Raw genomic sequence first — 16,451 nt, 5'->3', positions numbered from 1 at the left:
GGAGCCTGCAACATCACCGTCCTCCACGGGAGAATACTGGGCCCCAGCATTCTTAGCAGGAACTGTAGTCATGCAAGCTTGATCAGGCTTCAAGTGAACACGGTTTCGTCGAACTATGGAGGGCCATTATCTACAAAATAAGACCTGAGAGAGTCATGATCTATGATTACACCCGGAGACCATTCCTTTTCAGCATCAGTCTTTATGAGAGTAGAGGCACCAGGTTGAATTTCAGTTAGGGTCCGTGCCTGGCGATCTTAATATGCCCTTTTCATCTTTTGGTTAGCTTAAAGCCTTGGCTGGTTCAACAAGTAGGGGTTTGAGTAGCTCAGCTGTGATTGGCAGGTCACTTCTTATTGATCTGTTAAACAACGTTTCTGCTGGACTGAGTGAATATCCTGTCGCTGGCAAGTCTAGATACCAGTAGTGAATGGTATACATTTTTCCTATCTTTTTCAAAATTCTTTAGAAAGTTTTTATTGACTGTACATAACGCTCAGCCATCCCATTACACTTTGGGTAGTGAGGACTTGAGGTCACAATGGTGAAAAATTGGATGTCATAAATCTTTGCATGATTTGACTGTTGAAAGGCATGTTGTAAGCTAGGATTGATACAGGCACACCATGTACAGCAAACACAGACTTTAGCGCCAGTACCACGTCCTCAGCAGTCTTCCTCTTGCGTAGCCTCAGCTTTGGGGACGTGAGAGTGGCAGTTAACAAGTACCAGATAGTTTTTGCGCTTATACTTCCTGATGTCTATAGTAACTTTGTTTCAAGGACGGCTAGGTACCTCATGCAGTATGAGTGACTTTTTCTGTCAGTGTCTAGCAAATCTTGCATAGGTGTGACAGTCCATACTATTATTCTTTATACCGGCAGATACTTCAGATCAGAAGAATGACTTTCTAGCACATTTTCGGCACTTTTTAATGCCCAGGTGTCCAGCATGAAAAATTTAGCATTGATTTTCTCAGTGAGCTGGGAACTATCAGGCGTTCTTCAAAGTACAGAAAGCCATTTAGTTGATAAATATCAGCTTTTATGTTCCAATAAGGCTGTAGAAATGTAGGGGCTTGACTTCGCAGTGGCCAGTTTCAGCCATCTTTTAGGGAAGCTCTTAACAGTAGCATTGCATCATCTTCAGCCTAAGCATGCCTCATAGTGTAAGTTGTACCCGCATCAGCTTCCAAGCTGTGAGTCATAACAATCTCATTCCCAAGGTCGGCTTGATACTAGTAATTCTTTGGAGATAAGCTGAAGACAGTGTGTCAGCAATATAAATGTATTTCCCTGGAAATAAGGTAAGCTCAGATATATTGTATCACTGAAGCCTCAGTAATAACCTCTGTAGTCTAGGGGAAACTTTGTGAAGAGGCTTATTCATTATAAGAACCAAAGGTTTGTGATCAGTCTGTGCATGTACCTAGTGTCCATATAGGTAGATGTGAAAGCGTTAACAGCCAAACACAACAGCAAGCAGTTCTTTTTCGATCTAGGGATAATTGCATTCTGTCTCGGTTAAGCTCTTTGATGCATAGGCTACAGGTTTACCCTCCTGTAGCAACACAGCTCCAAGATCACTCTTCGAAGCATCAACCTGCAGATGAGCATCCTTAGCTACATCAAATTACTGCAAGACTGGTTCAGACTTGAGTAGGCGTTTAACATTTCAGAAGTTTTCCGGTTGCTTAGTTGACCATGTCCATTGTCTATCAGTTTTCCCAGGGCAAAGTACCCTCAATGGTTCTATGCAAGCCAACGTGTTAGGTATGTAAGCTCTGAAAAAATTGAGGGTACCAATACACCTCTGTATTCCTTCTCAATCAATACGGTCTGGCATGGCATTGATTGCAGTCACCTTCTTGGGATTGGGTTGTAGACAATCTTTCGATACTACATGGCCAAGATATCATACCTCAAACTGATTGAATTAGATTTTCTTGAGGTTCAACGTTACATTGGCTGCTTTAGCTTTTGCACGTAACCTCCGGAGATTATTATCATGCTCTTGTTATGTTTCTTCAGCTACAATAATGTCATCAAAATATACTAAAATACCGGGCAAGTTTCCATATATCTGTTCAACCTTCTTCTCAAAGACCTTAGCACTTGAGTGGAGCCCGAATAGAAACCTGTAAAAGCAGTATCAACCATATGGGGTGTTGAAAGTAGTCGGCAGACTACTCTCTTTTGTAGGTGCAACATGCCAGTATCCATATTTCATGTCCATAATGGTGTAGTGCTGCACTGCATTCCATTGAACCGAAAAGCAATGTCCTCCAGTGTTGGTATTCTGTGGTGCTCACACTTTACATTTACAGCTCTGTTTAGATCTTTTGGGTTTGGGCATATTCTCACAAACCCTTTTTCCATGCATCCCAAGACCCAGTTTGTTGGTTTATCAACTTTTGAAATAACTCCAGAAGCTTCCATACTATCCAGTTCTTTCTTCACTCTATCCAACACTCGGAAAGGTACACGATGAGGATGGTGCACAACAAGTTTCAATTTCTCATCAATGCATACCTCATGTTCTCCTTCAAGACACGCAATACCATTAAACACATCAGAGAACTAATCCAAGATTGAGGCATCAATAGTCACCTTATTTACACAACAGATTAATCCAAAGAGCTAAGCAGTTTTCAGACCTAAAAAGGGGCAGGTTCTCATCAACTGCATCAAAGTGTACTCCATGGCTGATACCGTCATAGTTCACAGAGAACTGTACTGCACCAACGTTGTTAAACTTCAAACAATTGTATCCATAACTACACGCACAACTGTATCCACAACTATTTAAAATTGTTCATAGCTTGTTACAGGATGTTTAATAGGCTGAACGCCAAAAAAAGAGTTCAAAAAAGCGTGATTTTATCAAAAGCTGGCGTAGTTATCGCGCTTTTTTGAGATTATTCTTAAATATACAATGTTAAATACTTATCTACCTTTCAGAAAAAACTGAGATTATTTCGAAGGCTGAATTTAGATAATGATGGGTTTTAAGACACCCATCTCTATCATTCTAAATCGGCATAAACATTCCCAATTTCCGTTCCTAAGAAGCTAGCGTATGTGTATTAGAATGTGTCATACTTTTTAATTTTGTCTTGTCTATTGTCCAATTTTATAGCTACATGTATTAATGTGAAGGAGATATTTAAATCTATTAATTATATGTGTGCACAAATATAGCTATCTGTAGCCTTTAAATTATGTCATACAATTAGAGATAAAGCTGAGGCTTTCGTGTATCTTGTACAACACCCAAGTTAGTTTTAACCAAGGTGTCGGCTGACCAAGTTTTTATCTGGCTGCATGCAACAATCAGTTTTATAACATCATGAGATTATAACAGCAACATTTTTAACTGCTTTGGCTGACAGTGACGACCGTTAAAGCATCACTGTCAGATTTTATCACACACGCCAGAAGCCGAATTTATATCTATATTAATACTTTTATGCCGGAAGGATTCCGCTTCTCTCACGATTTGTAAGATTTTATGTTCTCTTAACTATCATGTATTTAGCTCATGTCTTGTGTTTTATATGTAGTTTAATTTATCGTTGTTCGTTGTTTTACATGCGTACATTGTTTTATGTCTCACGTTTCTTATAAGTTCATTTACTGTTTAGGTCACAAACTTGTTCCGATCAGTAATAAATGTACACAATCAAAGAACCTCGGAAGTAACTGTTGACACACCCACAGAATTCTATTCCGGCACAGTATTTCACATATTTATGGGCGGAGCTTGTTGTGCCGATTGTGTTGTTTTTGAGACTGATATTAAAACGCTGTGAAAATGCCTTCATTCCTCTGAAAATAAGTGGACTAATCTTTATTCTGAGCACAAAATCGGAATCAGCATGTCTGATCTACCTAGAAAAACCGATAAAAGTTGTACGTGGCAGTTTAAGGTGATACATTTTGTTTTAGCTCCCGTATCAATCTTTAATGGAATCTCCATGACTTTCCGTTTGTGCCTCTAATTCATTGACAAAATCTAAGATTTAACAGACTCAAGATTCCATTTGTTTGGGATAGTATTTACCGAGCCAACAAACAAATTATTCATCTGTTTTTCAGTGTTGTTCTTGGGTTTGTGACATACATTTTCAAAATGATTTTTTAGCCCACAGTTATTACAGGTCTCTCCGTAAGCCGGACATGGCCCTTTAGCATGGCTATATCCACAATATTTGCATTCGCGTTGAACAGAATTAACACCAGATTCAAGAGGCGCATTTTGTACAGTATTTACAGCTGTGTCACCGGTAGATAATCTGGACATTTGCTGTTTTGTGATCTCTACAGTGCGTATGCCATCCAAAGCATTCTGTAGGTTGATGGCTCAGCTCCTAAAAAAATTTTCTTTTAGTTTGGCATCAGATAATCCAAGTACAAGTCGACATAGTAGCATTTGGTCATGCAACGTATCAAATTCGCACTTGGCAGCTTGTGTTTTCAATCATTTACCAAACATGTCGATAGACTCGCCATCAGTTTGATTCATTGACCAAAATACGTACCATGCATACAGCATGTTTCGTCTATGGTTACAATATGCCTCGATGTTTTTAATACATTGGTAAGTACGTCTCTGCTTTTGTCAATTTCATACTCAAACCGACTAAATATCTCTGTAGCTTTCTCACCTGTCTGATTAAGCAGTATGGCTACCTAACGTCTGTTAATCAAAGCATTCTTAACCCTTCCACTGCCGTAGACGCATAAATGCGTTTTCGTGGGACGACTGCCGTAGACGCATTATTGCGACTTTCCCAGCCATTGCGTAGTTACCTCATTTTATTATTCGTTGACAGCATAACCCACGGTCTTTAAGACTTTTATGAAATTGACAGTGTTGTCTGAAGATTTGTCTATAAAATTAGCCTAAAGTAACGAATCAATTTCAAACTTTTGTTAGAGAATTTCTAATTTAATAACGAACATTTTTTGTGTGAGTTCATTAATTACCGCGCGCGAGTCAGAAAACAGGTAATTAGTAATGTTGATGGCATTATAGCCATTTCAGATTTTTGTGATTATACAGATAGTTAAAGCAGCAGCACTGTCTCTGAGAGTAGTGAAAGTAATAATTTTGTAAGAGTAAGAAACATGGAAGATCGTTTTAGCTTCGCATCGATCATAGCATCACACAGCTTTATCATCACACAAAGTATAGATCCGTTGGATTTTTGCATAGCAATGATGGCTAAAATGTTAGCAAATTAAAATATGTAACTAAATTGTTCTGAATAGAGATTGAAATTGGAAAAAATACTGTTTACATATCATGAAGCAATATCGGCAATTTTCGGTAAAATGGCTGGCACTTGGCAGATACCCAAATTTGTACATGCTCGGCAGTGAAAGGGTTAAGCAGGACAATACCCTTCATGTCTGGCTTCAATACCAAATCAACCGCTAGCAAATAATTCTCAAGAGAGATCCGCCACTTTCTCCAGTTGTCAAAAACATTTTCGTCAAAATAGAGCTCTCCAGGAGCTTTCAAGCCACTTTTCATCATGAAAGTCCAAGGTAGTCACAGAAGCATACTGCAGAAACGAAAAGCAAAAACTGAAAAAAAAACAAGCTAATCAACAGAGCCGGGTCCAAAAACTCCACCATGTAATGATAAGCCTCGTAGGCAATTACCTGTGTACCGGTCTTGTAGCAAAGTTGAGCTTATCAAGAAGACAGGGACAGGCCAGCCATGGGAAGAGGTACCAACTGCAAGGCGTGATCAGAATCTAAATTTAGTCCGTGTTTGTTATCTACTTGTTAATTATGCGCGGTTCCGCTGCGGCTGTCCTTGGCAGTCTGGTGAGATCACAATTATGAGCATTAAAATGTTAGGTGCACTTAATACTATTACATCATCCTTCTTAAGCATGACTGACATAATGAGTATTTTAAATACTCATTCTGTCAATCATTTTTCGTGAGATCATTCGACAAATGTCGAATGATTCAGTTGAACCGATTCAATCGAAGTTGATTCATGTCGAATGAGGTCCAGAATAGAGGAGTACAAGATAGCTATTGCAGCCGTGGAAGTTGATGAGTGCCAGGTCCAGTCGGAGATCAAAAACGAGCAGTTCAAGGCTGCCTTGATGAACTTGGTTACCCTGAAGGACAAGCTCCTGAAGGACGCTAAACTGCCTGCGATCCAAACTAAGGTAAAGCCACCTACAGACAATCAGCTGTCTGTAGGCGGGCGGGGAGGCTGACTTGGCTCCCCATAACTCACACCAGGAAGGTGCAGAAGGGACTACTTTGGCAGTAACCTGCTCTAGCCGAGAAGCTAGTAAGACTCAGTAACAGCTACCTAAAGACAACCAGTTGTGTGTTGGCGGGGAGACCCACTCAGCTCCCCACACATCAAAACAGGGAGGTACAGAGGACGCCGTCTCGACAGCATCCTGTACTGGCCGCGAGGCTAGCCATGCCGCATAATGGCATAGTAGCCCAGGAAAAGACTTCTTGGGCTAAAGAAATGGAGGAGCAGAAGGCTCTGCTAAAAGACGAGCCAGGCTCAAGGAGTGTATGATCCATTCTTTTTATGATTCGGATGATCCGATGATGCCAGTAATAGAGGGGGACCCTGATGGTTAGTCAAGGCATGGGAGCAGTTAACACAGAAACAGGTATGTACTTAGAACTTGCATGTTGGAGCTGAAAATAGCAGGTTAGGCTGGTGAGAGCTACTTTGACCTGGAAAGTAAGTATGGGAGAGGATGACTAAACCCATACAGTTAAGGCCACTTTTGATTTTAGTATGGGTTAACACCTGGTTGACCGGTTACCCTCATGCTCATGTACAATTGCTAAGCTTACGTTTAACACATTGACGAGCTCATGATGATTGCAGGCTCTATTAGTGTACCAGAGGATAGTATATATGCATGTCAGACACCGTGTCTGACGCTTGACGCTTCTTAACAAGATGGGTGGTAAAACCTATGTTTGAACCTTAATAGTTACAGTGCCTATGTTTAGGCTTCAAAGAAAAAAGGAGCATGTTGTATATGCAGATGTCTCTTGCGCGCCTGACTATGCTACAGGAACTCAGGCTAAGGAAACTAGCTAAGCTTTAGAAGGCAAAGCTTCTGACACAGACTTGCAGGATTATATAGCTTTCTCAGCTTATTGAGAAAGCTAAAGAAAAGCTAAATGGATACGGGAAGGGATGTATTGGAGAGCAGTCTTCTTCCAGCTTCTGGCTAGTGAAGACGTGGTGAGTGATTATAAAACACCCAATATGTGCCTGGCCCTTATCATTAATGTCATCCTTTTTGAGCACCCATGCGAGTGCAAAAACTTTTGGACAATCAGAGTTATCATTAGACTACTGAGTTTTAGCAAAAAAACTCACGCTTATCATTTCAACCGCATTTGAGTAATAAGAAAACGGTTGCTACTACGATAGTTCACTCATTAAAGGTATTCGTTACTGAAAAACAAACTGTTATACATATAAGCTTTTGACTCTATACAGCAATATTGCTCTTCTTTGATTTAAAAACGTTACATCTAAATAATTTGGCATTGAAAACTAATAGCAAGCAAGAAGTATTCGTAACATTTAAGATTGATCGCTCCAACGCTTTCGGTCGCACTGATGTGCCAACTTGGACCTAGACAACCAAGGACATGCGCATCCGAACACCTCCAGGCAATAGCCCAATATTCGTATATTCGTTGAAAAATTGTCTTCGCATAGACGAGTCCCATCATTTATTGTCTCGCTATTTCGATCACAGGGCTTCGAATCGAGGTAGGGAAAAAGGGCTGCTCGACCTGTCAATCATGAGTTTTTTACATTTACATTTTCATTATTTAACGAGGCCACCCGATAATCTGAATACTTAAAAAATGGGTTTTACGCATGCGTATTTGTCAACAATTAGTTGTATTGCTAACTAGACAGGTACGGTAAAACTGCTACTCTGATTTCTTAGCTTGCTCGAATAGTATACTTGTAGCACTTTACATTTGACTGCAGTGTAAGAATGACAGCAAATTTTTGCACAAACAATTTACTCTTATAATATTCACATGCCTGAAGAGTGCCTATTTAGCATCTTTAGCTAGTCAAATGTTTGTTTGATTTGCAGGATTTTGCAAACATGTCTGTAGTTGCAAACTATTTTATATATATTCAATGTAAGTTTTTTTTCAAATTTGAACTAGCTAAAGGCAGGACCTTTTGTTACACGTATTTAGTGGCTCGCAAAGGTTTGGATGTTCATTGAGACTTTCTATTGAGAAAATTTCCATTGAGACTTGGATCACTTTTTCTCTCATCAGTATAGGGTTAGTACTGTTTTTTAATGATTTAGAGGTTTAGATGACACGAATTACTGGCATGAGTCTGAAATTTTTTTACACTGTTTAATGCTTTTTTGTAATGTTTTTTTTCTCACTTTTTTAGTGTTCTGGCGGGTATCATACAGTAGAAGACGTAAACCTCCCTTTACGTAAATTCTACTGATCGTAAAGAATTAGTGTAAAGGTTTTGCAATGTATTACGTTTGGAATGCCATATAAAGTAAAGCATTTGAGAACCTTGGTTGCAAAGGTTTCAAATTCAATTTAAATTACAAAACTCCTAAAGTTAGTTTTAAAAGTATCGTTTTTTCTCTTGTCGTTCTTGGTAGAAAATATGACATATATGGGTATCTGCAGGGTTGGCATGAAGAAAATCAAATATTTAAATCATTGATTTGAATCGTGTAAATCATGATGCAAATGATCTTTTTGCGAAAAAAAACTCCTGTAATTTTGCAAAAATCAGTTTCTTGACTAACAATTTTAGTGTGTGAATAGCAAATTGGTCAACAATCCTCTGTCATGAATTAGCAAGTATGATAGAGATAATAGACTGCATGTGTAGTACGACAATACAGAATGACCTATGAAGTTAGGACCTTTGAGTTTATTTTGTGAACCTCAAAGCAGGATTAATTGTAGAGTGGAACCTCGGTTCTCGAACGCTTCGGTTCTCAACCAACTCAGTTTTTGGCCAAAAAATTTGAGATTTGCTCGTCTCAGATCTCGATCATAAAATCGGTTCTCAATCAAACCGGAGCATGCGCATTAGAATCGAACGTTCGGAACAGTTCTGGAAACAGCATGGAAGCATTTGTTAACAAAGGGAGAAGCAAGTTACACTTTATAAACTCTTTACAAAAAGGAAGGAACCGTCTGGTATGTCATTCTTCTACCGAAGAGATCTTCTAGGGAGAAAACTCCTCCAGTCGAGTTACCCTAAATTGTTTTGGAGGAGGATTCTCCTTCAAAGATGTGAAGTAAACGTGCCATTGCTGTTTATATTTTCTTTTTCACATGATTTCTGATGTAACTGATCTGTTGCATTTTTTGCCGTTTCATTATCAATTTCTGCAATTTTTGGTATTGTATCTTAACCTAGAATGTTTTCAATGTTTTAAGAGCAAAACATGCGAAATGTTTACTTTTGGTTTCCTTTTTCATCATCTTAAATAAAAAATCTTGTATTAAAATTCAACGCGATCTATATCTACCCAGTTTTATTTATAATATGTAATATACAGTACAGTTTATTGTGTGAGACGGATATGACTTTATATGATTGCAAGAAATATAAGAATTTGTCTAATTATTATAGCATGCAAGTCACTAATACTGAAAATTGAATCACCAGCATTCTGATGCAAAGCAATACACCAACCATTTACATAAGCAAAAATGAGCAGAACAATAAAGTTTATCAGAAAAAATCATAAAGATTGATATAAATCGAACAAATTCGATTTTTTTGATTTATTTTGATATCAACAAAAATTTTGATAAAATTTATAAATCTCAATGTTTTTAAGTAGTTTGTTTGTTGGTCTGTTGTTCATGTGTCCAGTTATAGGGATAAAGTTTTTTGAATGAAAAATCTTCATACTTGATTTGAACTCTTAATATCCAGCTCTGCAGACAGATGAACTAACCTATTAAGCCACATGGCCTACTTATTATACAATGGAATAGTTGTGTACGTATTTATTACATTGGTTAAAATCTGCTTAACAGTGTTGTGTGATGCATAACTTTACACAAGCTGATTTCGCGGTTCTTGTCACAGTAAGTTTAGCAATATAAGATAGCTTAAAGGTTGACTTGCAACAAAATTCACATTACAGTTATTTGATATCAAAAGATTCACCATGTCTTACTCTGTTGTGTTTATATGTGCAAAATATGTGGGAATGTGATTACAAGCTCTTATAAGCTAAAAACCAAACAGTTAATCGCAGCCACACGAGACTGCCGTAGTTTGGATTCTCTTTCCAAAACGGCTAAAATGTGACGTAGTTGTGAGAGGTGGTTTCTGTTTACACATTCATGCAACCTTATTCGTCGAGATATTTTCACAAATATACTTCACGCATTCAATAAAACCATGTCTATTGTTCTTACGCGTCTGTTTTATCGTCATTGTAATGCTGTCACTTTTAGCACGTATATGTTATAACTTACCGTAAAAATTCGTTTAATTTTTTAACCTTAGCTTGAAGGAGTACATATCATTGTCTGATAATCATGACGAGTCTGTTGGTCACCTGTGATAATCGAAAAGTGCTGTAGAAATTATTTGCGAAGTATTGGGTCACATGATCAGATTACGACTTGATGATTAGATCAAGTTGAAACAAAACTGTAAAGTAGCGAGCATCTATATTTGATACGGGGTCTTCGGTAAAACCCGAGGTGTTTGTCATAAACTAGCACTACGATAAGTTTTATATTGAGCTTTTTATTGGTCTTTCCGTTAACGTGAGAACATCACGTGACAAGACAATAACCGAACTGTCATGACTACGTCAGAGAAATAAACAGATTCCATTTTACGCCGGCTTTTCGCTTTTGAGCTTTTAAGAGCTTGTAATCACATTTCCACATATTTTGCACCTACAACACAACAGAGTAAGACATGGTGAATCTTTTGATACTAAATAACTGTAATGTGAATTTTGTTGCAAGTCAACCTTTAAGTTACTAGCTGAGGTTACGCAAATTTGCCAATCTTGCCATTGGCTAATTGGACAACGCAGCCAATGTAAGCTATATTACCCGCCACTCTTTATAAGCTGTTTTATTACCCGTGCAACGCCTGGCGTTCAACTAGTATTTATATATATACTGCATATATGCATGTTAGTTGAATGCCTGGAATTGCACGAGTAATAGAATAATTACCTAATGAATTTTGGATAACTTACCTGAAAAGCTAGATCTTTACTAAAATCTTTACTAAAACAATACCCGCGGTTCACACCCGCTTAACAATCATTACAAGCAATGGTCAACAGTGTTAGTTATTCAGTCCAAGCAAATACTTCAAGCGTGAGTATCTTAACCAATGCAATGACTATTTGCCCAATGAATCTATTGTAATCTGTGTAGCTTAATGGTTAGGTTCACCATCTCTTGATCTGAAAGTCCGGAGATAAAATCTAATGCCGCACAGATTTTTCATTGATAGATTTTATTTGCTATAACTGGACTTAACAGGATTTTACAGAAAAGCAAACACTGAGATATATATAGGTGGATAGATTACATGTATATACATTTAGATTTTTGTGTTTTGTTTTATTCATATACAATACCTTTCCTTTTTACAGCATAAAACTTGCTGTGAACAAAAGATGAAAAAATTAATTCAAATTGGCATTTAAGGTATGCGCTCCTTTTAGCTAAAAATTACTTTGTAAAATCACCTTGTACTGTATTAAAGGTAAAATTACTGATATTTGTGTTGTAACATATATCATACACAGTTTTTGATAGTAACAGCGTCTGTGTCGCTATTTGCATTGCTATATTTTGCTCGATTTGAGCTGATTGGCTTGCTGTCAAACCTGGAAAGGGTTTTGAGTATTTTTGACTTATTTTTCAAACAAAAAATTCATGATACTGTTGTTTTAGTTAAACTTGGTAATTTATATTCATGTGAGCTGAACACTGTCAGCACTAATAATAATGAGGTCCAACTGTCTTAGTCACTGCTGAGTTTTATGGCTTGGGTTTTAAGGGCTTCAAATTTGACCACATTTTCTGTTACCGTGAAGGTCTGTTCAAGTGGAGGTCATAGGGTCGGTGATTCATGGCTTGGGTTTTACACGGCTTCAAATTTGACCACATTTTCTGTTGTTATGAAGGTCTGTTCAAGTAGGAGGTCATAAGGTCATTTTAAAAACACTCATCAGTTTCAGGAATTGTTTTATCATGATGGGAAAACTGGTTAGCATTGTAGAGATCAGCAAGTGTGCGGGAGGCAATGCTATAAAAAGATGATAGAGGTTGATAATCGTTTGTTTCAAAAATGTTACCTTCAATAAGTTAAGAATTTTATATTAGTCAAAATACGAGGGTAATATTGAATCAGAACTTGCATTTTAGTTGGCATAAAAACCTTGCGTGCAAATCTTGTTTTTACAAATTCCACCCTGATAGACATTTAAACTCATAATCAAGGTTTTCTCCTTCCATAGATGCGTCATCAGGTTTTTGATTTTTTTGTTTCACTTTGTATGATTTGCTAAAATAGTCTTCTACATTATTAGTAGTTTGCAACTGAGAAGTAATGTTTAAAGCGTTGCTTTTTCAAAGGATGATTATATATGTGAGCACACATAGCTGTAACAAACCATATTTGTCTACATCAATTAGCAACAATTCAAGTTTGACTTATATTGACAACATATGCCTATGTTCCTTGATATGAACAGTCAGTAAGCATATCTTTGGCAATTATGATGAGAAATGACTTTTCCTATGAAGATCTCCGCTTGATAATTTTAATCGTATGTAGAATGATATGATATATCTGCAGATGTATACTTGAACTATCTTACGGAAAGCACAAATGAAATGGTGTTAGGAATCTAATCGGTATAAAAATGTTACCAAGTAAAAATGCATCACTTGTTAACCGATCTGGTTTTGTAACAGTTATTAGACTATTTACGCCAGTTACTAAAGGAAAGTACTGATCATACTCTTATAATTGATTGCGTGACCAAATGAAGACCTAATCTTTTTAAACCTTCATGGCTTTAAAATAAATGTTTAGACATTGTCAAAAATACACTTTCCGTGTAATCTCTGGCTAAATTACAGATCTTGAGCATATTTTGGATTTTTTTTTTTGGTATTCATTCAAATCCAAATCTTAAAATTCATTTTGTAGTTATGTTTTCAGCTGTTAAAAGTTCGCTTAGCGTTATTGTCGTTCTTCTTATTAATAAGCTTAAGCAAAAACTCAAAATGTAAAAAGTGACATGGTTTCTTATGATATCTTTATGAGTAAAATTTGGCAACAAGTACTTTACCACATACAGTAGGCTATCCTACAACGTAAATAATACGTTCCAGGAATGTTTACGTTATAGGGAGATTATGTTATAGGAAAAGTAAAATATATGTAAATTTCCTAATACATTTCAAGATTTTTCCAAACTCACCCCATTGGCCATGCAAAAAGGAAAAACTTGACTTAACCCTTTTAATTTGAGGCTGTACCGTAACTGCAATATTGTTGGTTTGCATCGACAACTTTTCTACTTTTTATGATCAATTTCACGGGTTCTACAGACCATAATTGCGGTAATTTTACAACAAGTTGATGGGGACTGCACATTTTCAACATTCATTTACAATGATTTGCTTATTCTGTCTAAACAGCAAAGTCTATTCTGCAGAGTAAAACTAATAACAAATATTTTGTACGTCTACAATAAGGTAAATCAACAAAATCTATTTGCTATAAAAAGTAGTTCTACCTGTTCATCGTCTATCTGTATCCAGGGGTCAAGGTCAGGATAAAAGATAACTTTCGACGATACTCTCAACTCGTGACATTCAGGTTGGTAGACCGGCGCTGAACCAATCGATCGCCTTTGTATTTATGAACAATTGTGCAGCTATCCTATTCTCCTTTTTGTCGACTCTTTTAACGATTTATTACAACTAACTAGAATGTCGCAAAAGTTATATAATAGATATAACGGTATGCGCGACGTTTTTTTAATTGTGGCAAGATAAGCTAACATTCAAATCGAATTTGAAAACTCGCCCGACTTGACATTTTACATTATAAATATGTAATCTTTTACGTAGTGCAAAGCAAAAACTTCACATAATTTTCTTACGGTCTCTGGAATTTACGTTAAAGAAGGTATACGTTATAGGAGTGTCTACTGTATTCAGGAAATGTGAGGTTGTAATAAAGACATGAATCTTCGAGTTAGTTCTGTTTCAATAGGAAAATTTTTTAATTGAGTTCATCAACAGGGGTAATTTATTGTTTCTCATTATGTTGTCTCCTCTCACTTCTGAATTTATCTTTTTGTGATGTATGTCTCCTTTATTGCCATGCATTTTCATGTCATTTCTTATCCCATTGAACACCGATTATAGAGTATTGTTTGCGAAATGAAAGTAAAAATAGTTGGCAACAGAAACCCACTACTACGGGTTTCTGTTTCCAAAATCCCAGTCACAAATTTCTACTAATACTGTTAGCCTTCAACAGCATATATCGTTGTTATAACATCAGCATATATCGTTGTTATAACATCAGCATATATCGTTGTTATAACATCAGCATATATCGTTGTTATAACATCAGCATATATCGTTGTTATAACATCAGCATATATCGTTGTTATAACATCAGCATATATCGTTGTTATAACATCAGCATATATCATTGTTATAACATCAGCATATATCGTTGTTATAACATCAGCATATATCGTTGTTATAACATCAGCATTTATCGTTGTTATAACATCAGCATATATCGTTGTTATAACATCAGCATATATCGTTGTTATAACATCAGCATATATCGTTGTTATAACATCAGCATATATCGTTGTTATAACAGTGATGAATTTGTATTGATATGACAAAACCAAAGCCTTACTAGTATTTGTTACATTATTTCTGAGTTTGTTATGTTTCAAGAGTGCAAAAGTTCATTTTACTTGTTTTACCAAATTTGTTATTATTTAAACCCAATCAGGTAAACAAATTTATGTTTCACCTTTGCTAAAATCAGATTATTAATAAAATCAAACTATAAATTATTGGGTTAATGGCATGAGTCTGTTCATTTCATTTTCTACACTGGTAGCACACAAAGAGGGTATATTGTTTAAGCTGGCCGAAGTTGACCTCAGTAATGTGTTAAACGGTCACATATTTTGATATGGTTGAGAGCTCATTGCTTCAGTTATTGTCCTGTCACATTCAGCGAGTGGTTGTGGATGCAACCGGTTGAACTCTGTTGATAGTCATTGTTTGTAAGTTTTTATTCACTTAGTACCTACTGCTTAATCTCTTAAATCTTGTATTTGATGTATAGATGTATGTGTATACATTCACTACATGCAATTTTTATTTACTAGACTTCTTCAATCATTGATGTTATCTAGTTTAAGCAAGCGCAAGAGAATTTCAGTATTGCTACAGAGTTGTACTCTTAAGTATTTTCTATCAGGGTATCTAAAATGATTAGTTAGTCCTCAGTGGAACAGATCTGATTTATAGTCCTGTGGAAGTGGAACTGAGGACTATAAATCTGTTATAGTTTGATTGTTTGAACTCTGCGTTAAATAATAGGGCAGCAAGTCACGCGCCATTGATCAGGGGATATGTATAAAATTGGATCATTAACTAGCCGGGCAATGTGAAATCACCCTTTGCATAGCAGGTTGTGTTTCCAGATATTGATGGTTTTCCACTGTCATGTCTGAACCATTTCAACTCATTTTAGTATTTCAATGTACTAGGCTCACTTTACTGGATCACTGCTGTTGCCAGTTTTTGTATCTAATATTCTATTTATAAAAATACCTCGACCAATACTGCAGCGGACATGCTGGCTTATTCAGAAAATCTCTTCGACGAAAAACTAGCTATTGTTATGGATTTGGTGTTAAAGAACATACATCTCATTCTTATCCCCAACATTACCAGTATTGGGTGACACCTAAAAGCTAAGCACCTCTCCCTTTTATACAAATGCTACCGTCTGGCTTGCAATGAGGTGTATTATTTATATACCGCTTCATAGCCTACAGAGATCAGATGGCAAAAATATATATAAATATGATGGGAACACTTTAAAAGGTTTTAGTCATCCAAATCGTCAAGTTTAACATAGTTGACTCATCGAGTTTAGAGTTCTTTTTCTGGTCTTAACTACTTTGAAATGACATACATATATTTATATATATATATATATATATATATATATATATATATATATATGTCATTTCATATGACATATATAATAGTTTCATATTATATATATGTGTATATATATAATATATATAGTGTATTATATAATGATATATATATATGTGAAATGAACAGTTATTGATGTAATACGGA

General features: G+C 36.4%; 1 protein-coding gene across 3 annotated transcripts in view; it reads left to right on the top strand.

Annotated features, from left to right (window-relative positions):
* The first annotated feature begins 7,922 nt into the window (after positions 1 to 7,922).
* The window catches only part of LOC137408534 (retinoic acid receptor RXR-alpha-B-like), a 30,120-nt gene continuing 21,591 nt past the window's right edge, over positions 7,923 to 16,451 (top strand). The window contains exon 1 of one of the 3 annotated variants that reach the window (XM_068095095.1): positions 7,923 to 7,944. The gene's annotated coding sequence lies outside the window, so the exon portion shown is untranslated. Of the gene's footprint in view, positions 7,945 to 13,893; positions 13,915 to 15,311; positions 15,359 to 16,451 lie in introns of those variants that run through there. The other 2 variants (XM_068095097.1, XM_068095094.1) reach the window with 2 other exon arrangements.

This window comes from Watersipora subatra, chromosome 11 (assembly GCF_963576615.1).
Source record: "Watersipora subatra chromosome 11, tzWatSuba1.1, whole genome shotgun sequence".
NCBI classification, from domain to species: Eukaryota; Metazoa; Bryozoa; class Gymnolaemata; order Cheilostomatida; family Watersiporidae; genus Watersipora; species Watersipora subatra.
This window is presented reverse-complemented; position numbering and strand designations above follow the sequence as displayed.